This window comes from Loxodonta africana, chromosome 24 (assembly GCF_030014295.1).
Source record: "Loxodonta africana isolate mLoxAfr1 chromosome 24, mLoxAfr1.hap2, whole genome shotgun sequence".
NCBI lineage: Eukaryota > Metazoa > Chordata > Mammalia > Proboscidea > Elephantidae > Loxodonta > Loxodonta africana.
In genome coordinates, this window is record NC_087365.1 from 13477045 (window position 1) to 13501226 (window position 24182).

Genomic DNA, 24182 nt, shown 5'->3' on the forward strand with positions numbered 1-24182 from the left:
GAGCTCAGAAGAAGTAGATGGTGCCTGGCTACCATCATTAATGGCTCTGACAGGGATCATGATAGAGGGGTCCCAGACAGAGAGAAAGAAAAATGTAGAACAAAATTCAAATTCACACACACACAAAAAAGACCAGACCTGGTCTGACAGAGACTGAAGTAATCCTGAGACTATGGTCCCTGGACACCCTTTTAACACAGAACTGGAGTCACTCCTGAGGTTCAACCTTCAGCCAAAGACTAGGCAGACCTATAAAACAAATAATAACATGTGAGGAACACACTTTTCAGTTCAATCAAGTATTCAATACCAAATGGGCTTATTTCAAGACCAAATGGGCACACTTGCCCAAAAGCAAAGACAAGATGACAGGAAGAGACCAGAAAACAGGGCCAATGGAGATGCAGAACCCAGGGTGGAGAAGGGGAGTTGTTGATACATTGCAGGTACTACAACCAATGTCACAAGACAATTTATGTATTAATTGTTGAATAAGAAACTAATTTGCTCTGTAAACTTTCAGCTAAAGCACAACAGAAAGGAAAAAAAAAAAGGGTTTGAGTAGAGGAAGAAGCTTGTAGAGACAGGGGTGAGGGTGGGAGACTACAGTAAGTATGAGGGTCATAATCTCTTATTGGGATAAATCTTTGGGACTATCCTAAGTTCTGCAACAGTTCTAGTTCAACTCCTTTCTTTTCTTCTAACAACAGGAGTTATGTGGCACAAACGATTAAGTGCTTGACTATTAACAGAAAGGTCAGCAATTCAAAGCCATCCAAATGCACCTCGGTAGGAATACCTAGCGATCTGCTTCCAAAAGGTCACAGTCTTGAAAACCTTATAGAGCACAGTTCTACTCTGCAACACATGGGGTCACCACAATTTGGAATTGGCTTGATGGCAACTGATTATATATTAATATTATTCCCTTCTAACATTTGAGGAATCTTGGAATGAGGGTTCATAGGTTAGTGAGTGAACCATTTAGGTTGTTATTTCATACCTGCCTGATTACCAAACTCTTGCCCTTGCTACTGTGCCCTTTTGGCTGGATGGGGCATCTGATGTCAGTTCTCACATGAACTATTTGGGTGTCCCTAGACAAGTCACTCAATCAAAAAAATAAGGTGCTAGGACAAGTATGATTTACAAAATGACTTCCAGCCCCATGAGCCTATGATCTTAGAAACTAAAAAAATGTGCAAGCTACCTGTGTGTTTTGGGCAACAAAAAGCAAGCATTGGCCTTCTTCCATCTTCAAGTCAAGTGGCAAGGTACCTGTTGTCTACTGCCCATGGTTTTATTTGTAAGAATTTGCTTCCCATCTCACCTCAACAAGACTGGCATTAATCCAAAAAAAACACAAAATAATGAATATTGGAGAGGTTGTGGAAAGACTGGAACACTTATACACTGCTGGTGGGAATGTAAAATGGTACAACCACTTTGGAAATCAATTTGGTGTTTCCTTAAAAAGCTAGAAATAGAATTGCGATATGATCCAGCAATCCCTCTCCTTAGAATATATCCTAGAGAAATAAGAGCCTTCACACAAATACATATATGCACACCCATATTCATTGCAGCACTGTTTACAACAGCAAAAAGATGGAATACTATGCAACAATAAAGAACAAAGATGAATCCATAAAACATCTCATAACATGGAGGAACCTGGAAGGCATTATGCTGAGTGAAATTAGTCAGTCGCAAAAGGAAAAATATTGTACGCGACCACTATTAAAAGAACTCAAGAAAAGATTTAAACACAAAAGAAAACATTCTTTGATGGTTATGAGGGTGGTGGGATGGTTATGAGGGAGAGGGGTATTCACTAATTAGATAAACCCACTCATTAGATAGTGGACAAGAATTATTTTAGGTGGAGGGAAGGACAACACACAATACAGGGGAAGTCAGCACAACTGGACTAATCCAAAAGCTAAGAAGTTTCCTAAATACAATCAAACACTTCAAGGGACAGAGTACCAGGGGTGGAAGTCTGGGCACCATGGTTTCAGAGGAAATCAGGTCAATTGGCATAACAAAGTGTATTAAGAAAATGTTCTGCATCCCACTTAGGTGAGTGATGTCTGGGGTCTTAAAAGCTAGTGAGTGGCCATCTAGATTCATCAACTGGTCCTAACCTACCTGGAGCAAAGGAAAATAATAGTACCAAAGACACAAGGAAAATATTATCCTAAAAGATAAAAGGGGCTGCATAAACCAGAGGCTCTATCAGCCTGAGACCAGAAGAACTAGATGGTGCCTGGCTACCACCAATGACCACCCTGACAGGGAACACAGCAGGGAGTCCCTGATGGAGCAGGAGAAAAACGGGGTGCAGAACTCAAATTCTAGTATAAAGACCTAAATTAATGTTCTAACTGAGACTGGAGGAACCCCAGAATACATGGCCCCTGGGCTCTCTGTTAACCTTAACCCAGAACGAAAACCATTCCTGAAGCCAACTCTTCAGATAAACAATAGACTGGACTGTAAGACATAAAATGATACTCTTGAAAAGTGTGCTTCTTAGTTCAAGTAGTTACATGAGAAGCTCCTGTCCAGAGGTGAGATGAGAAGACAGAAAGTGATAGGATCTGGTTGAAAAGGCATGGGGAAATCTGGGGTAGAAAGGAGGAAGGTGTGGTCACATTATAGGGATAGCAACTAGGGTCATATAACAATGCGTGTACAAAGTTTTGTATGAAAAACTAGCTTGAGTTGTAAACTTTCACCTAAAGCACAATAAAAATAAATAATTTGCTGTTTTATGACATGAAGCTCAACTTTTGAAACTACAAATAACCACAATTATTTTGTCTCTCTTATCATCGAAAACCTTTACTTACAGACAAAACAAAACACTTTTCTTTTCATTCTTAGGCTTAAATAAAATTTAGGGAGCTTAGAAGTGCTTAAGAAAGTTGACTTTATTTTCCAAACAATTGGTTACAGTAGTTATGGCTAAGTGTGATGTGGGAAGCATGGTGTGGTGATGTTACAAACAGGCTCCATTTCCAGACAGCTGAACTCACAGAGCTTAATGACAGGACCCAGCGATGGCTGAGAAGAGACAACTGGCTTTCAGAGAAGGAGTGGTACAGCCAGCAGAAAGCAAGGTGACTCCTAGTGATAAGGGGCTGTTGGCTCTGTCTTTCAGAGCATAAGTAAATCCTCCTTTAAGCAGCCCATAATTGTTCAACAAGTGAAGACACTGTTCTAGAATCTAGGCGGTAGCAGTGAATAAAACACTCAGATTCCTTGTCCTCATGGAATTCAAATTCCAGTGGAAGAGTAATAATGATAGCAATAGTAGAAATAATAATTTTAATATTAATAATAATTGTTTAATATTTTTCTCTATGTGCCAGGCACCATGGTAATCACTTTAGTGTATTATCTATTTAATCTTTCAAATAACCTTATGTTATAGGCAGTAATATCACCATTTTACAGATGAAGTTACCGAGGCCTAGAGAGGTGAAATAACTCCCATGAGCTAATAAGAGGCAGAATCTGAATTCAAACCTAGATCTATGGGATCCTGAAACCCTAGCCACTTTGGTCCGTGTCTTTCTTCCCCATTGCCACTTGGGACTGTAAGGGAATGCTGATGCAGTGATAAGCACCATATAATGCAAGACTGATCGTACATTGTCATCAGACCCCGTTACAGGAAACCTAGACTCATAGGCCATTAGGGCACCAGAAGCATCAACCAAAGGGAGACTTTGAAGAGGCCTGAAAGAAACTGGTTTGCCAAAGAATGAAAACATGGATTGTTTCAGGAAGATTAAAAATTAACAACAGAACCTCTCTCTATCACATTTATAATTTATATATTGATATATATGCTAGTATCAATACCAGTTGCCATCAAGTCAATTCCAACTCATGGTGATCTCAGTGTTGCACAGTAGAATTGTGCTTCATGAGGTTGTTACAGCTGTGACCTTCCAGAAGTAGACTGCAAGGCCTTTTCCCAACGCCTCTGGGTGGGTTTGAACGGCCAAACTTTTGAGCAGTTTAGTAGTCAAGCACTTAACCATTTATGCCAATCAGGGACTCCAGGATTATGCCTAAACTAACTGCATACAAGCATTATTTGTAATAGCTAAAAAATGGGAACAACCCAAATGTCCAACCAAGAAAGGGATAAAATCTGGTGTATCTATACAATGTAACATTAATAGAAAGGAATAAATTACTGATACACACTAAATGGTAAACGTTGGAAAGATGCTAAGTGAAAGAAACTAATCACAAAAGACCACGTTATATGATTTCATTTATATGAAATGCCCAAAATGGGCAAATCTACGAGATAGAAGGTGGATTAGTGTTGCCTAGGCTGTGGGGCTGCGGGGTAGAGGATAGAACAGGGGAGAGAGAAGTGACTAACACAGAGTTTCTTTTGCAGGTGATGAAAAATTCTAAAATTAGATTGTGGAAATGGTTTCACAGATCTGTGAATGCACTAAAACCACTTTCAAAGGGTGGATTATATGTTATGTGAATTACATCGCAATAAAAAACTGGTTTAGAAATTAACTGCATATAAAAGGTTGTACTCTGCTATTATTAACTGACTCTTCCATTGTCCTCCTAAAATATAAATTAAATCATTCCTTCTAGTATGTTAAAAAATACAAACTCCAAAACAATAAACCTCAGTGATGATTGAATCTGGTCCCTAGTGTGGGCAGAGCACATCAGCAACTTCCCTTAGCATCAGAGAGCTAGCTATTTATTTTTTAGTTGATCATTAAACTAGTATTTATTAAGGCCTGCTCTTTATCCAGCTCTGTGCTAGATCCTGGGATAGAACAATGAGAGAGCTTAGAGGCCAATTTTACTAAGTAAGTCCCAATTTCCAGAACGGAAGTCTTGTGTAAAGGATGAGTTTTACTGAAAATGTAGTTGCTTAAGAGAAAGCTCTTGGAACATTCTGGTGAATCTAGAAATGAACTCAGAACAACAAACTATAGAGGTGAGGCAATTTCAGGTTTGTTTTCTTGATTTCAGTTCGACTGTGTCACTTGCAGGAAACTCTCCCTGTTGACCATGCTGAAAGGTGTAGACTATTATCTTTGGTTCTAAAGATCCTCAGGAGACTTCCTTTGACTGTCCAGGGAGTTTAGATTCCTATTTTCTCCTCTTTCTCTCATTCTCCCCTCTCTCTCTACTCTCTATCTTTTGGTAATATTTTTATTCCACTATGGTCAGCCTCTGCCCTAAATTCACATTCTCCTGGGGTTATTTGGTACACAGGTGTTGATCCATATCTACTCAGGATTCCTGGTATTTTTACAGATGGGGCTCAGGGTGTTACAAAAAACAAATTGCAATTGATTTCTTCCAAGGATTTCTGTGGAAATGGACCAGAATTGGGAATGTAATAAATGATGCAATTATTCATTCTCAATATATTGATTTAGTTTGCACTGCCATGTCTGCAAGTTTTGCAAGGAGATGGTAAAAAGAAATCTAAACACTATTAAGGTGAGATCCAAATGCCTATACGTACTGGCTGACCACTAATAATAGGTGGAATGATAGGTCTCATAAGAATTCCACACATTCAAATTTGCAAGGGTCCAGAGTTATAAAGACATCTTAATAACCTAGATACTGTCAAATTCACCAGACTTCCTTGCAAAATAAGCACCATCATTATTCAAAAAACTTTGCTCATTTGGAGTAGGTTATAATGCTCCTGAACTAAATTACCTGAGTGACCTGTTCGATTTAACTTGCTTTATTTCCCCTTTGGTCACAGAGGGAGCCTTGATGGTGTAGTTGTTAAGAGCTATGGCTGCTAACCAAAAGGTTGGCAGTTCAAATCCACCACGTGCTCCTTGGAAACTCTATGGGGCAGTTCTACTCTGTCCTGTAGAGTTGCTATGAGTTGGAATCAACTCAGCGGCAGTGGGTTTGGTTTTTTGGAATGGTCACAGAAACCTAGAAGTCCACCAAAATTGCACTCCCCCTTCTTTTCTCATAGTAGAATTGTAGTCAGACAGATGGACTCCAAAGTAGGCTAAATTTCCCAACCTTCTTTACAGTTAGCTTGATCATGGAATCAATTTGCCTCTAGTGAAATGTAGGTGGAAGTATGTGCCCTTATCCTATGTGCTCCTTTTTTTGTCACCGAGGCAGGTAAGTCTATGAGACGAATGCCCTAAGGAAGGCAGAGCAGCTCCTTGACAACACGGCAGATCCCCGGGCTACTGATGATGGTGTGGAACAGATCCTCCCACAGCAGAATACTCACGTTGGAGCTCTAATAAAGAGAGAAACACATTTCTACATTTGCTGACCCACTCTCTTTTGGAGTCTCATTGTTAAAGCAGCTTAGTTTTACCCTAACACCAAAAAAAAAAAAAAACTTTGCCATCAAGTCAATTCTGACTCATAACGACTCTATAGGACAGAGTAGAACTGCCCCATAGGGTTTCCAAGGAACACCTGGTGGATTTGAACTGCTGACCTTTTGGTTGGCAGCAGTAGCCCTTAACCACTAAGCCACCAAGGTTTCCCTAACTAACATAGCCTCTTTAAGGTATGTATTCAAACAGATACATTTTAAAAACAGAATCACTGACTGAAAAGGATTTGACATGAAAATCATTGCCCTAAAGCACTACACATACTTGGCTTCCCTAAGAACAGTCAACATTATTTTTGATGTCATTTCTAAAGAGAGCTGAGCTGTTTACTTAAACTCACCCTTCAGATATAAGTAGGGATAAGGAGCAAGCGAAAAGGAGATGCATTCAAGACTGGATGAGATAAATGGGAAGGGGCAAGGAAATTTTTTCAGTGATCAAACTGAAAGAGTGGTCAATTCTTAACTCCCCCAAACAGTTCTTTAGGGAAAGCTTTTGAATACTGCTCCTATTTTCAAGGTGACTGAAAAATATTACTGGACTTGCTTTTAAACTGATGTTGTTGTTATGTTGTCATTGTTAGGTACCGTCGAGTCACTCCGTACTTATAGGGACCCTATGTACAACAGAAGGAAACAGTTCCTGGTCCCGTGCCATCCTCACAATCATCGCTATGCTTGAGCCCATTGTTGTAGCCACTGTGTCAATCCATCTTGTTGAGGGTCTTAAATGTGTAGTCTCTGTAATTGGCTGATTTAGTTCTCCTATTCCCCTAAAAGGCTAAGGTCTTCATGCTTCTTCTATAAACAAAAATCACTTTTTGAATATAGTCTAACAACTAAGTGGTGGTGTTTGAAGAAGGGACGGGGTGGCATTCATTTATGCCTGCTAGTCCTACATCAAATTTCCACCTTGACACAATTGCAAGGGAGTAGACGTTCAGCCTTCAGAAACAGTAATAAAGCCATAATCTTTATTACTTTTTGAAACACTAAATCCTCTAATGAAGTCCTAAAATTGTTCAGTTTGAACAGAGCACCAGGGAGACTGGCACAGGTTTCTCTCTGCATCTGGAGCACCAGAAAGCTGAGTTTCTAAGATTTTCATTTCTTTTGGCAGGTCCCCTGGGGGAATCCTGCCCATGGGTCTCACTGTCATTTTCATGTAAGCTGAACTAGCATATATGGTTGTTGGACACTTGAGACAATTTTGCAGGGCACTGGAGCCGATTTTGCAGGGTGAAGGGAGTACTTTGGGTTTTCTAGTTTGATGCCTTCTCATTTTTAAAAACCCATGTAGTTTAGGGAGGGCAAGAAGGGCATTTGTACAACACGTTGTGGGGTCAATGTGTCAATGTGGGTGTGTGGGAGTATGTCTGCTAAAACTCTCTATTCAAATGTTAAATTTAGAGGATTAGAAACAGTGTAACAATCAGAATTCTGTTGTCTATCAAGAGCTTTCCCTTGTGCCTCATGAGTCAGCTCATTAAGTAATATTCAAATGTGATACAATGGAGATGGGCTTGGCCCAAGACTGCATGTTCCCGAGAGGAGTAAGTTACACTGCTTGTAAGGTTACTTTGCTTTGAGGGCCAGCAACTAACTCAAGGACTGCCAAGAACAACCACACTTCTGATAGTGGGAATAATGTGACCTGAAAAGAAAACGAGGTGTCAGAGAACGGAATTTATGAGCGAGAAAAGAGTCATTATTAAACCACCTAAAAGGAGCCTTTCATAGCAAACAGCAAAATCAAAGGAAAGAGAAGAAAGCCAGAAAGGAAGGGGGAAGGCTGTCCAAGGGATGAAAGGGAGGGAGGCCTATTTTTGTCAGTTTTGCTCTGGTTCCCAAATGTATTACATAAGGTAGCTCTTCCAGCAAGCCGAGAATTGCATCACAATGGCTGTCATTCCCTCTCAAATCTGTCAGCTTTTAAAGTTGATGGAGGACATGCCCTAAGCATTGCTGTTGAAGAATGCCCTGGTTTCTTTCCAAATCATGCCTGTGCATTTAGACAAACGTACTGATAAAAATATTTGTCAAGTCGATATGAGGTTAACAAAACATAGCATTAGTCTCTCTTTTTTACCAGTGAGACACAGAAGACTAAGCCTGAATGCAAATAAGGGATTTAATTAGAAAGTTGTGGCCTGATAGCATTTTGTGGAAAGCTGAGGGAAGCCAGGTGATTTGATAGAAATAGGCCTTCCATGTTGGTAACAAAACTAAAATGAATAAATATGGGAGCTACTTCAGCTAAGTTATGCCACACTTAAATGTTTTCCTCTGATTTCCTGCCAGTAACTCAGTGTCTGAAATTCCTTCCTCTCTAAAAACACCACATTGTAGCTGGAGAACAAAATTCAGGTTTTTTTTTTTTTTTTTCCTTTTTCTTCGGAGAGAATATTTTCCCAATTTTCATTTACTCAAGGGATACACTTTTCTGCCTGGACTTCATTTCTATTAAGTATATTGACTCTCATAAAATAGACTAAAATTATTTCTGCCTTTCACTTCTCAGTAAAAATTCCATTGCCATGTATCATGTCTAGCCTCTTTTGTTAAATTTACCAGCACTGAGGCAGGCTCAGTGTCCAAGGCAGGTTCAAAGGGCAGAAAGCATGCGCAAGATCTGAAATGTCCATTGGGGGAGTTTAAATCTGTCTCTCCAAGACTGGTTTAGAAGCCAATTCAAATTTTTAAAAGGAATCTGGGGGGTGAGAGCCCCCGTAAGCCTCATCTGGATCTGTTTTTCCAAAAGTAATGCCAGCTTTCCTTTGGTATTTTACCAAATGTGGCTTTTGATCTGAGTGGAAACAGGAAGCCTGGTGCGCTGTGAAGCCATCATGGACACATTACATTGGAGAAATAACAGTGGTCACTGAAAGAGTGGAAAATTCTGGTTTCTCTTGCAAGAGAATTTCAAAGGAACCAGAGCTGGTACCGTCCTGTGTCCTCCTGCAAGCAGGCTGAGTTACATGGTGGATATTCTTCAGTCTGTATCTTGCAAAAAGGTACAGCAGGTTTTGCTGGCATCAAGGGTTTGTCCCACAAAGGTTCAGAGTAGGAGAATGGCTGGGGAAGGAATTTGTTTCTGCTGTGGTCCTGATACTCCCAAAGTACTGGTGGTGCACCAGGCCCTCCAGACATGCTTTGAGCACAGTGGTGATGTCAAGATTTCCATGAAATGGGAATGCTTTCTGATGAAATTACCCTGGTATGAGAACACCTTGGCAATTAAATAACTCAACTCTCTTCAAAAGATGCTCCATATAGTCCAATTATGTTCTAGTAGAACTAGGATAACAGTGGGTTTGCAGGTCATAACTCTCAAAGTGAAGGTAACCCCAAAGCAAACCGGAATCTGGGGAACAGCAGATGGGAAGGTGGGCGGGGACTAGGGCATCTCAGGAGAAGTCAGAATAGGGCTGCACGGCCACCTGGACCTCCTTGAGTTGGAGCACACTGAACAACAGAAGTAAAGTGCGGCATTCTTGTCATATCACTGACTGAACAAGTTCTTCGCTTCCCATTTTCACCTTGTCAGGGCAGACATTGCTATGCTTACAAATACAATTTCCAGTTTGAGAATGTTTTTCGGAAACACATTTGTTTTTCCCTAGAATAGAGCTGTTTGTCCTTTAAGAAAATATCAACTGAGTAGCTTTCTTTAGCTGTTATTTTGACAATCAACCATTCTATTTCCTGTGTCTTCGGTTAGGCAACAGTTTGGGTTACAATCATTATCGTTGTCATCAACAGCAAACATTTCCTGAGCTTCTCCCATGGATTCATTGCTTTTCTAGGCACTGAATGTGCAAAGAATATGCACAAGTGAATTCCTCCCCCCACCTTTTTTTTTTTAAAATTCCACACTGGCTGTGAGCCCAGGAGAGTAGGCAAAAATCTGTAGAACAATACGAGGAAGCAGTTGTTAATTATCCAGGTCAGAAATGCTGAAAAATTTCAGAAGATATGACAACCACCAAAGGCTGGCATATTCAAGGAAAATGTCCCAGAGAATAAGCCCCAACCTTGTTTAAATGTGGGTGGTGTGTTTTTGTTTGGGCGTGCGAGAGGAGGTGGGTAAAGACCACGGTGGTAATTGTGCATGTGAGTTTGTGGTATGTATGTGTGTGTGTTGTACATGTTAAGAAGTTACATTTTAGGATTTTAGGAACAGGCAAGGGCATAAGCAAAGTATCGGACCTGGGAACATACATGGTATGTTTTGAGATCCATCAGATTATTTGTGGGTAACAGGGTAAGTGTCTATGGAAGGTGGGTGCCAAGAAATTTACCAAACTATATTCTGGAGAAAAGACTACTTCTGAGAAAGGTTGAGAGAAAAATGTCTGCACTCAAATAACTTGGGAAATGTTGCAAATTAAATTCAGCTCTTGAAGATGCAAAGACAGAGGCATGTATTAACTTCTTGGCACACTGATTCACATCATTGAGGGGTGATATTTTTATGCTCTTACAAATTTTGAAAGTACTGGTTTAGGGAGATATAGAAAGTACCAATTGTTCAGGCCAGGAAGAGTGAACACTAACCTGCAAGTAATGGAATACAATCAAAGGACCATGAGCAGATGGGAAACATGCAACAGGTGGTATTTTAGAGAAGTTAATCTATCAAGGTTTGGAATATGGAATAAGAGGGGTAAAAGCTGGAGCCAGGAGACCATTTTGAGAATTTTCTCTAAATCCATTCTAGTATAACACAAAAAAATATGTTGGGAGTTTTATTTGTTTTTTTTTTTTTTTAAGCTATGAAACACTTTCTTTAAATATTTTCTCAAATCCTAATAAATAAAGAAAAAGTAAAACTAATCGAGTTAACGGGGGAGGAGAAGCAGGGCTCTGAAGAAGATCAAGAAAACAACTGATCTACAGTATTGGAATACTGAGAAAATCGAGGACTAATAAGAAAGCTGTGACCTCACAAGGGACATATAAAATAATTTTTAAGTTGCAAAATGCTAAATGGGTCTGTAAAATAAAAAGACTTAGAGTACTAATCTAAAAGTTACTAAGACAGTATCCCATGATCATAAAAATAAATCTAGGCCTCAATCTCCAGTGGAGCTAACCAAAGACGATATGGTACTTAGCCTTGGAGGGTATGGGCTTCACTTTTAAATTTACTAAAAAAAAGAGAAAGAGAGAAGGTGGGTAGAATAGATAAGTAGTTGGATTTGAGAACTATATTCTTTGACCTGGCATTGTGAAAATTAATGAAGCATACCTGGTGTCAGCTCCTATGACTCACTGTATTAACACACTCTCCAACATTCTTCAATATTTTCCTCTCATTCAACACAGTGGAATATTTAACCAGCATGTTTTGAGCCATGTTACTCACTCTAAGGAAAAATCCTTGTCCTTCAGGGGTTAAAACTGACCACAGTTCACTTTGAGTTTAATTTAATTCTTATTATCTTCTCTCAAAAAACGAAGGAAGTGAAGTTGTTGATGATTTAATTCTACTTGGATCAACAATCAACACTCATGGAAGCAACAGTCAAGAAATCAAACAACATATTACATTGGGCAAATCCGTTGCAAAAGACTTCTTTAACATTTGAAAAGGCAAAGTTGCCACTTTGATGAGTAAGGTGTGCCTGGCCAAGCCACGGTTTTTCAATTTCCTAATATGCAAGCAAAAATTAGACAATGAAAAAGGAAGACAGAAGGAGAATTGAAGCATTTGAACTGCAGTGTTAATGAGGAGTACTGACTATAGCATGGATGGACAGAAGAATGAACATATCATCCCTAGAATAAATGGGACCAGAAAGCTCCTTAGAAGCAAGTAAGGTGAGACTTCAGTTTGCTTACTTTGAACCTGTCATCAGGAAAGACCAATTGCTGGAAAAAGACATGGTTGCAAAAGTAGAGGGTGGGCAAAAACAATGGGAAACCCTCAACGAGATGGATTGACACAATAGTCAAAACAATGAATGGATTCAAACATAACGATGATCAAGATGGCGCAGGGCTGGGTAATGTTTTGTTATGTTAAACCTAAGGCTGCCACAGGTCAAAGCCTTCAGCAATGAGCAACATTAACAACAAATCCTCTCTCTAGCCTCTAATTTTATTGCCCGTTCTTACCTTCTTTTACTTTTTTGTTTTTTCTTTTTTTCTTGCTGCTCCCTTCTTTTGGTATATCATATTAGATAAAATCCCCTTTTGAAGTTCTTTGCATATTACCATTAGATACTCAGAAGGGAAAAAAAAAAAAAGACATCAACTATCTGACAAAGTAATAAACATAGACAGTGATGTATAAAAGTATTCCGTTAAGCAGTTGGGTATTTGTTTGCTTTTATTTTGTGAAGGAAAATCAAGATTGTTATGAAAGAATTTTCTCCAAATGAAACCATTTCTGCAATGGAGTCTGGTTTGACTTCAGACACGGTGTGAAGTAAGAGTTGGTCTCTTCTTGACCAGGCAAAACCTGGCACATGATGCTTCCTTTAAGCACACATTTAAGATATCTAACTGAGTGTTTGTGAAGCAGAGAGAATGGCCATGATGAGTGACTGGGCAATGGTCTGATTTAGCCCTTTTCCAGCCCAGTGTTCATCGGGTCCTACAAAGACAGGTTATAGCAGACTCCAGAGAGGAAGAGGGTATGACTTAATTTTGTTAAAGCGTGACCAAATCCCTCCCTACTTAGTGTGATTTGGACCTACGTTATCATTTCATTGTCACCAAGACCTTCAAAAGAAATACCAGAAAAAAGAAATGTAACTTTGACACCAATTTAGATACCCTCTGCTCTGTACCAGTGTATTTAAACAATTTTTTAGATTCACTCATGTTTTATTTTTCAATTAAGAGCCTCCATGTGAGAAATTTGAGTTCAGAAAGGTTGAGATCTATTTTGCTTGAATCAGAAAAACCTAAAATGATAAATAACCGCATTTTACCTTTAAAACAGACTTATTGACGATTTGAGAAAAGCAGCAAAAAGAAATGTCATCACAGGTAGAAGAATATTTAGAGAAATTTAGGCTAGTCAAAATAAGTGATTATAAAAACATTTCACTCCCATCTTTAAGTGAAGCAGTGACTATTTAAAACAATCCATCAATAGCAGGAAAATGTATTTTCAGCTTATTAAAATTTGTTGTATTTATTAACAGTCACTTCTTTGGATTTTTAAAAAATTTAAATATACAGATACACGTGTCTGCATTTTAATTTGCCTATTCTTTATAATTTGCAACAAAATAATGATAACTCTAAGTTTTCTGTGCATTGTTCTTCTGAGAGAAACTTGACTTTATTAAGGAAAATTATATTAGATATCTAATAAAACTAGAAAAAAAAACTTTAAAAAAGACATTAAGACTCAGTGTATCAAATCATTTCACATGGTTTCCAATAAAACAAATTTCAAGAACACAAAGGAATCTGAATAGCCTCTTAAGATTCCTTAATGGGATTTGACTTGCATTTTGAGTCTCTTTAAATCAAACAAAATATTCATCAGATAATCTCTTATTTTTTCCATTTACTCCTGCCTTTCTCTTTCTCTCTCTCTCTCTCTCACAGACACACACATATACATATACAAAAGAAATAAATAAAAAACATCATAGAAAGCTAGATCACTTACCATAAATGCCTGTTGAGATGCAGGGAAATGCCTGTGAATAAACCACAAAAATAACAATAAATTTTAAGGAAGGACTCTTTACCCAGTATCATCTATCTCAACATCAGTTTTCCTGATAGTGGTATGTCCTCTGCTCACATACTCAGACCTACAAAACCTCACTAACTTGAAGCAGGAAACACTCTGGAAATGGGGGGCACTTGACTAACTGAAAATGTTTCCTTACCAGTATGAGCTGGAGCTGGATCATACCAGCTTGCAAGAGAAAACAATTAAATGTTAAGGAATCTTGTGAGCCTGTTGTTAAATGTGGTTATTATTAACAAGTGAAATTATACAAATTTACAATGAAATAAATTATATCCAAAGCAAAACTAATAAACATTCAGAACTTATCACCCTCTAATTATTTCACTCCATTTTACTCTTACCTATGTCTTGAGACTGTTTATGCTTACTGGTGGAAATGTTATATAATGGTGTGCCACTGTGCATCTCTTCCCAACTCCATGTTAAGTGACGTCACTTTAAAACAAAAAAACCAAACCCATTGTCATGGAGTGGATTCCAACCTATAGTGACCCTATAGGACAGAGTAGAACTGCCCTACAGGATTTCCAAGGAGTGGCTGGTGGATGCAAACTGCCTATCTTTTGGTTAGCAGTTGAGCTCCTAACCACCATGCCACCACGGCTTGAAATCTGAAAATGGCAAACAACATTCGTGTTGGAATGTTACTTGTTGGTCAATTGAAACCATAGGTCGGCTATGGATAAAAATTTTAGTAACATTCAACAAAAGCATTCTATAAGAACCAATTAGATATACTGAATTGATAATAAAGAATATTGTACATTTTATTATTATTTTTACACTGTGTGCTGTGTATTTTTATATCAATAAAAATAATTTAAATTTATACTTTACAACTATCTATATCTAATCTATATCTATATCATCTACATATATACCTTTTTTTTGTAGAGTCAGTTTTCAAATGTTTTCCAGCACACCACCGTTTATACCATATTTTGATTAAAATGATTAAAGAATTTGGTTGAATGAATGAATGAATAAGCATAAATACATCTTCAACCTTTAGTTAGGTTTTCAAACAATAGGAAGTTATCTGAGCAGGACCGCATGCTCTGTCATATGTAAACTTTTGTGTAAACTTAATCAAATTGTTTAATCTCTCTGGTCTTTGTATTTTTCAATTGTAAAATGAAGAGGATAACACCTATGGATAATCAATGACAGAATTTTTTTTTGAAGTGTCTGACACTGGTTCTTGTTAGCTGCAGTCGAGTCAGTCCCAGACTCATGGTGACCCCATGCACGACAGAACAAAACATTGTGTAGTCCTGAGCCACCCCATGATGGGTTGCAGATAGAACGATTGTAGTCCATGGGGTTTTCATTGGTTGATTTTTGGAAGTAGATCACCAGGCTTTCCTCCTAGTCCATTTTGGTCTGTAAGATTCCCTGAAACCTGTTCATAGCAACATTCAAAGTTCACTGACAGACAGGTGGTGGCTACACATGAAATGCACTGGCTGAAAATCAAATCTGAGTCTCCTGCATGGAAGGCAAGAATTTCATCGGTGAACAAACCAATTTATCCCCCTAACACTGCTAGAAAATCAAAAAAACCGCAGCAACTACTGACAGTAATGCTAACATTATTCTGTCAATAGTAATGAAATATCTAAATCTTTTTTCTTTATATCTTTGAGTCGAATGTGTATTGCATTTTATTTACCTTAACATCTTTATAGACTATATGTCTATACCTTTACATGGATGTCCTTTAAAAGGGTCAGAATTTACGGGATTTTGTTTTAGAGAAAGTATCTCTGTTAAGATACCTATTCGTCTGTATATCTGCACAGTTGTAGACGTTACTTTGCTCCTGTGGAAGCCTTTACTAGTAAATGGTACTGTTATAAAAAGAAAGAGGACAGTTTCTGGAACAAAGTAGGTGCTAGATTTTAATTGAATAAATTAATTAATTCTTTGATGCCCCATGTTCTGTAAGTGCCAATAAGATCTGAAGGATGTCCTTAGATGATTCAATCCTTCCAAAGGCCCAGTAGCGTGAAGAGATAGCGTGAAACAAATTCTCCTGAAAATCTTGTACTCTTTTCACAGACTTCTTCTAAAATGACCGATAGATTTTACTTTCAGTATCAAAATCAACTGCAAGATAATTGTAAGCAATTTCTCACATAACATTGTTTTTGTTAGGTGCCTTTGAGTCAGTTCTGACTAATAGTGACCCTTTGTACAACAGAATAAACACTGCCCATTCCTGTGCCATCCTCACAATCACGGCTATGTGTGACAGCCACTGTGTCAACCCATCCCATTGAGGGTCTTTCTCTCTTTCCTGACCCTCTGCTTACCAGGCATGATGGCCTCCTCCAGGGACTGGTCCTTCCTGAAAAAATGTCCAAAGTACATGAGACAAAATTTTGCATGCTTGCTTCTAAGGAGCATTCTGGCTGTACCTCTTCCAAGACAGATTTATTTGTTCGTTCTTCTTGTAATCCATGATATATTCAATATTCCTTGCCAACACCTTAATTCAAAGGCATCAATTTTTCTTCAGCCTTGCTTATTCGTTGTCCAGCTTTCTCGTGCATATGAAGCAACCAAAAATATCATGACTTGGGTCAGGTGCACCTTAGTCTTCAAAGTGACATCTTTGATTTTTAACATTGAAAGAGGTCTTTGGCAGCAAATTTTCCCAATGCAATATGTCATTTGATTTCTTGACTGCTACTTCCATGGGCATTGATTATGGATCCAAGCAAAATGAAATCCTTAAAATATTTTCTCCGTCTATCATGATGTTGCTTATTGGTCCAGGTGTGAGGGTTTTTGTTTTCTTTATGTTGAGGTGTAATCCATACTGAAAGGCTCTGGTTGTTGATCTTCATAAGTAAATGATTCAAGTCCTCTTTACTTTCAGCAAGCAAAGTCGTGTCATCTGCACGTCGCAGGTTGTTAATGAGTCTTTCTCCAATCCTGATGCCATGTTCTTCATATAGTCCAGTTTCTCAAATTATTTGCTCAGTATACAGATTGAATAAGTATGGTGAAAGGATACAATTCTGATGCACACCTTCTGATTTTAAACCATGCAATATCTCCCTGTTCTTCACGAGTGACTGCCTCTTGATCTATGTACAGGTTCCCCATGAGTACAATTTTGTGTTCCTGAATTTACATTCTTCACAATGTTATCCATAATTTGTTACGATCTACACAGTCGAAGGCTTTTGCATAGTCAATAAAACATAGGTAAACATTTTTCTTGTATTCTCTGTTTTCAGTGAAGATCTACTTGACATTGGCAGTGATATCCCTTGTTCTACATCCTCTTCTGAATCTGACTTGAATTTCTGGCAGTTCCCTATTGATGTGCCACTGCAACCATTTTTTAATTATCTTCAGCAAAATTTTACTTCTTTGTGATATTAATGATATTGTTTGATACTTTTTATAATCTATTTGATTACTTTTCTTTGGAACGGGCACATATATTGATTTCTTCCAGTCAGTTGTCCAGGTAGCTCTCTTCCAAATTTCTTGGCATAGACGACTGAGCACTTCAGTGTTGCCTTCATTTATTGAAACATCTCAGACGGTATTCTGTCAAACCCTGGAGTCATGTTTTTCATCAGTGCTTTCAGTGAAGCTTGGAATTCTTCCTTCAGTGCCACCAGTTTTTGACAAAATGCTACCTCCTGAATTCGCTGAATGTCAACCAACTATTTTTGGTACAGTGACTTTGTATATTTTTTCCAATCTCTTTTGATTCTTCCTGCATCATTCAGTATTTTGCTCATAGAATCCTTCAATATTGCAGCTGAAGGCTTGAATTTTTTCTTCAGTTCTTTCAGCTTGAGAAATGCTGAACATGTCCTTCCCTTTTTTTTTTTTTTTTCTAACTCCAAGTCTTTGCACATTTCATTATAATATTTTACTTTGTCTTCTGGAGCTGCCCTTTGAAATCGTTCAGCTCTTTCTACTTCATTACTTCTTCCGTTCACTTTGACCACTCTATGTTCAAGAGCAAGTTTCTGAGTCTCTTATGGCATTTATTTTAGTCTTTTCTTTCCAGTCTTTTTTGATCTTTTGCTTTCTTCATTTATGATATCTTTGATGTCATCCCACAACTAGTCTGGTCTTTGGTCATTTATGTTCGGTGCATCAAATCTATTCTTAAGATGATATCTAAACTTAGGTAGGACATACTCAAGGACATACTTTGGCTCTTGTGGACTTGTTTTAATTTTTTTCAACTTGAACTTGATTTTGCATATGAGCAATTGATGGTCTGTTCTGCAGTCTGCTCTGCCTTGTTCTGAATTATGACATTGAGTTTCTCCATAGTCTCTTTCCACAGATATAGTTGATTTGATTCCTGTATATTCCAACCAGCAAGGTCCACAGGTATAGTCCCCATTTATGTTAAAAAAAAAAAAAGGTATTGCCAAAGAATAATTTGTTGATCTTGCAAAATTCTATCATGTGATCTCCAAGGCCATATTTTCCAACTACCATCCTTATTCTTTGTTTCCAGCTTTTACATTCCAATCACCAGTAATTATCAATGCATCTCGATTTCACGCTTGATCAATTTCAGATTGCAGAAGTTGGTAAAAATCTTCAGTTTCTTCATCTTTGGCCTTAATGGTTGGTGTGTAATTTGAATAACAGTTGTATTAACTGGTTTTCCTTACAGGTGTATGGATATTATCCTATCACTGACAGCATTGTACTTTAGGATAGATCTTGAAGTGTTCTTTTTGATGATAAATGTGATGGATTTCCTCTTCAATTTGTCATTTCTGGCATAGTAGACCACATGATTATTTGATTCAAAATGACCAATACCAGTCCATTTCAGCTCATGAATGCCTCAGATATAAATCTTCAAGCCTTCCATTTCATTTTTGACAACTTCCAGCTTTCCTAGATTCATGCTTTGTACAATTATTAAGGGATGTTTGTTGCTATATCTTCTCATTTTGAATGGTGCCACATCAGTAAATTGAGGTCCCAGAAGGCTTACTCTATCCACATTATTAAAGCTGACTGTACTTTGAGGAGGCAGCTCTTCCCCAGTCATATTTTGAGTAACTTTCAAATTGGGGGAGGCTTATCTTCCAGCACTATATCAGACAAGGTTTTGCTGCTACCCATAAGGTTTTTGCTGGTCAATTTTTTTGTTTGTTTGTTTTCAGAAATAGATTGCCAGGTCTTTCTTTTTAGTCTATCTTGGTCTGGAGTAACCCTGCTGGTATTTGAAATACCAGTGGCATAACTTCCAGCATCACAGCACCATACAAACTACCATAATATGACAAACCGATAGACAAGGCAACCCCTATGTTACTAATAGCAAGGGATAATAGTTTGAAATGATTTACTTAAAAATGCCATCTAGAGAGTATTCAATGTTATCTCCATAATGTATGGTATGCTTATGGATATTTCACTTGTGTTTTTTAAGTGAGTTAGAGAAAAGTGAGGTTATATCTAGTGCCCAGGAACTGAAGATGTGAACATCATCTATCACATATTTGCAGTACAGAAAAAGAAAAGTTTGAGGAATGCATCATCAAGCCATTAAATGAAGACAGAAATAGTACTTTGTTTCAACAAGCAGGTCTACTGTAAATCCCACCTCTGGTTCTTTCCAATTTAGGACCTTAGGCAAGTTACTTAACTTCTATGAGCATCGATTTCTTCATTAGTAAATGGATAGAGTGATACCTTTTTCAAAGGGTGTGTGGGAGGGTTAAGAGGAATACAGAGCATATCGTCTCACAAGTAGTAATATCTAGATTAATGGTGAGCCCTGTGTTGGACAATATTATGCCCACCCAGGTTCTCCATCAAGGAAAGATTTGTTGTTCAGAGTAGAGTTTTTTAACTCGGGCACTATTGACATTTTAGACCAAATAAATCTTTATCGTGGCATTGCCCTGTGCACTGTAGGATACTTAGCAGCATCCTTAGTCTCTACCCACTAGATACCAATAGTTCTCCACCCCCAAAATATCTCTATATATCATCAAATGCCCCCGGGGGGCAAAATCACCCCTGCTTAAGAACCACTGCCTTGGAGTCTAGAGCCTCAACCCTGGGAGTGCTGCTAGTACACAGCCTTCAGCTATTGATCTATTCAAGTTATTACCTCAGCTGAAAAGAGCTACTGCACTCAGGGCCATGTCCTTCCCAGGGCAGCCCATATCCAGTGACTGATCAATGAAGGGGCATGAAGACCCGGCCAGCTCTGAAGGGTCTTCCCAGCAGCAGAGCTCCTTCTGGGATTAGCACGGGCTATCCCTGGGCTGCATTATAGCTTATCATCTCCATTAACCTGTTCCTGCTTCCTTCCCATCTCTTCCCCAGGAGTTGAACCCAAGGGCATGCCTAATAAACATCCTGCACTCCAAACGCCATCTCAGTGCTGGCTTACTGGGAACTGATCTGAGTTAAACCCCTTCCACTTCTTGGAGGCCAAGTTATATGAGTTGTTTTCCCATCAGATCTAGCAGAAAAGAGAACATACTGAACAGTCAATGGCAACTTTGAGTTGCCTCATCTCCCAGCTCTATCCTGAAGTCAGTCATGCAAGTTAGTAATTGAGTCTGAATGTACCAACTGCCTTGTCTGTTATAACAAGGACAAATAGCTTCAAATGAAAATGACATCGTTGCCTTCAATGTAAAGGCAAATGGTCATGTAACGGAGGGTGACTTTGGTAATATTATTGCCTTAATTCAAACAAAAAAGGCAACGATGAAGCAGAGATGGAAATACACTATCATGGAAACGTATTTCAGATAAAACAACTTTGCATATAATTCACCTAAACTGAGTCTCTTCTATTAATCACTTTTATTATTTAAGAGAGAAAATGCAACTAAGGGATTTTGTAGTGCATAGTCTGTATTCTTTGCCATAATAAATTTCTAATTTCTGTTGGGGCCACCAGAAGTGAGTCATATGAAATATTTTTATTTTAGAGTTGTATTTAACATAACTACCGGCCATAGATATCCTCTCCCATGGAAGAATGATAGATTGTACCAAAACCCTGGCCAATTAGCCAGGTTTGTTTTAAGCGCATATAACTCAGCAGCACCTGTAAAACTTCAGGAATGACATCATTGGCCCAATTTGTGAGGCTCAGGGTTCTCCTTCCAGCAAGCCCAGGGAGCAAGAAGTCTTCATGCTAACCAGGTCCAAGCACACAGTCATCAAAAACTTGTTTCACAACACTTGACTTTTAACCAGATTTTTTCTATACCAGCATGTACTTGCTCTCTTGGGGGAAAAATAATTATTTGACTTGGAGTCTGACAGAGGATTTTTCTTTTGTGAAATTACCAATTTGGCTACTCCCTGAAAAATAATTCCTTAGCCCAGCATGTTAGACTCAAACACATTTGTAAAAACGCTGAGATCCTAATGGGGTGCAACCTGCCCCCGATGTTCATGAATGTCCGTTTCCACTTTTCCCACTTCTGCCTTAGTAATTTGAGGGCAAGGATGGAAGCTCCCCTCTTCTCCACAGAGGCACTAACAGCTCCTCAAAGCCAAGGCAATGAGTCCTAAGCCAACATCATGGCCACCACTTACTTTTTTCTTGATTCTTAGTTCATACATTCCTGCAAAGTGGGGATTTCTTCCTCTCCTCGTTACTCATGGTCATTACCTCTCCATCATTCCATCCACCCTTTGCTTATGTGGTCTTGCAATCTGGGTAGGAATAACACCACCATCACCTCCATGGGAAGGTGCTGATTGGCCTAAGTCAGTAGCATACATTTCCCCCATTAGCCACATAGATAGAGAGATGGAGGACTCTGACACCATTGAGCTGTTGGAGTAAATCAACTGTAAAGTGCTTCCAACCTCTAGGATCCTCCAATTTCTGAGCCAACACATTCCATATTGTTTCGTCAGTTAGATTTTCCATTATTTGCAAATAGAAGTATTCTACCTGATTTCCTTCTGTTTATTATTTTTTAAAATTACATATTACATCTCTCTGAATTGAGAAAGTTGTTAATTGTAAGCTGCAACATTATTCTGTGTTATTTTGTGTACCTCTAAGAAAGAGAAAGCTCTATGAGTTAAAATACAGCACATCTTCTTATCATATAGGGTTTTTATTATCTACTTATTGAAATTGTTATTTTGGATATATTTAGGCAATTTTGAAAGCACAACAGTTTCTTTTAGATACCTGATCAAATGTTACCTCCTCAAAGAAGTGTTCACTGGCCTCTGTCTAAATTACTTTCTACCCCTTTATTCTGCTTTTTATTTCTTTACAACTGCTATTACCACCTGACATACAGTTGTTTGCTTGTTCACTGTTGGACTCACCAACTTCAGTTTCCCACACTGAAATGTAAACTCCCATGAAGACCTTAATTTTGCTTATTGTTGTATCACCAGTACCTAGTATGGTGCCTGTACCTCAATAAATATCTGTTGAATGGGTGAATGAATAAGCAATTGACTTATAACCCATTACTGTTGAGTTGATTCCAACTCATAGTGACCCTATAGGACAGAGTAGAACTGCTCCATAGGGTTTCCAAGGAGCGGTGGTGGATTTGAGCTGCTAGTCTTTTGGTTAGCAGCCGTAGCTCTTAACCACTATTCCTCCAGGGTTTCTGCACACACAAAAACATATTTTTATATATATATATGAGCATGCATTATATTTTATGTCCTGGAACTAGCTTTTTTCATGTACTATGTCTTAGAGATCTTTCAATGCTGTATTTATTGAACTATCTCATGTATTTGCAATGGCTCCATATTATTTTATGGTATGATTATACCATGTATATTTAACTATTGCCACACTAAGGAACATGTAGGTCTTCTGTAAATTTTGCTACAAAAAAAAAAAAAATCACAGTCCTGCAACAATTATTTTTCCCTATATTACTTATGTATTCTGGTCTACCATCTCTCCGGCAGTTTGCTGTGTTGTGGTGAATTTCATGTTGTCATGATGCTGGAAGCTACGGCACTAGTATTTCAAATGCCAGCAAGGCCACCCATGGTGGACAGGTTTTAGCAGAGCTTCCAGACTATGACAGCCTAGGAAGAAAGGCCTGGCAATTTACTTCCCAAAATTAGCCAGTGAAAACTATACAGATTACAACAGAATATTTTTCAACCCTTTTTCTTTGAACATATCATCAGGAGGGATCAATGGCTGAGGAGGACATTGTGTTTGGTGAAGTAGAGGACCAGTGAGGGCAAGTAAGATCCTTGGTGAGAGGGATTGGCACAGTAGTCACAACAATGGACTCAAACATGCTGGTGATTGTGAGGATGATACAGGGCCAGGCAACATTTTATTCTGTTGTGCATAAGGTTTTTATGAGTTGCAGTTGACACAATGGCAGCTAGCCATCTAACATCTATCTAACTACCTATCACTCTATCTATTGATCTATCTATCTCTCTGCCTTGGTAAGATCGATTCCTAGAGATGACATTAGCCCATTTAACTATTGGGTTAAAGGAAGAGCACATTTAAAATTTGAAAACACTGCCAAAATTTTTTTGTCAATGTAAAATATATTCTACAGTGGAGAAGAGTCAATCATTCCTTTTTTTTTTTTTGCATTGCACAGGCAAATATAGCTAAGGAATGCTCTTTCCTTAAAAAAAAGGTACTCAAAAATGCAAACACTACCACAACTCATTTCCCATCCTCAAAGATAAATGACCCATCTGAAGGCCAAGGTCATTGATCGGAGACTGTGAATGAGATCACATGATAATGGCCAGGGAAGTATTTAAAGCACGTTGTACAAGCTCACTCAGGCACCGTAATTATAAGTAATAACTCACTTTGTTTTTGTTTTCTTCATTATACCTTCGAAATCGCTGTCATAAAGTCATTTATTGCCAGATGCGTTCATGTTTATAACTATACAACTGCGTGCAGTATAAAACAAACTATTACATACCCTTGAATAGTAATAGCCCTCTGCCAAACTTTATATTTTCCACAAAGACAGCTGGGTTATTTCCACCCTGAATTTATTAGAACACAAAATGTTGGAACCAACAAAAGGAAGAACTTGCCTTTTGCCTGAG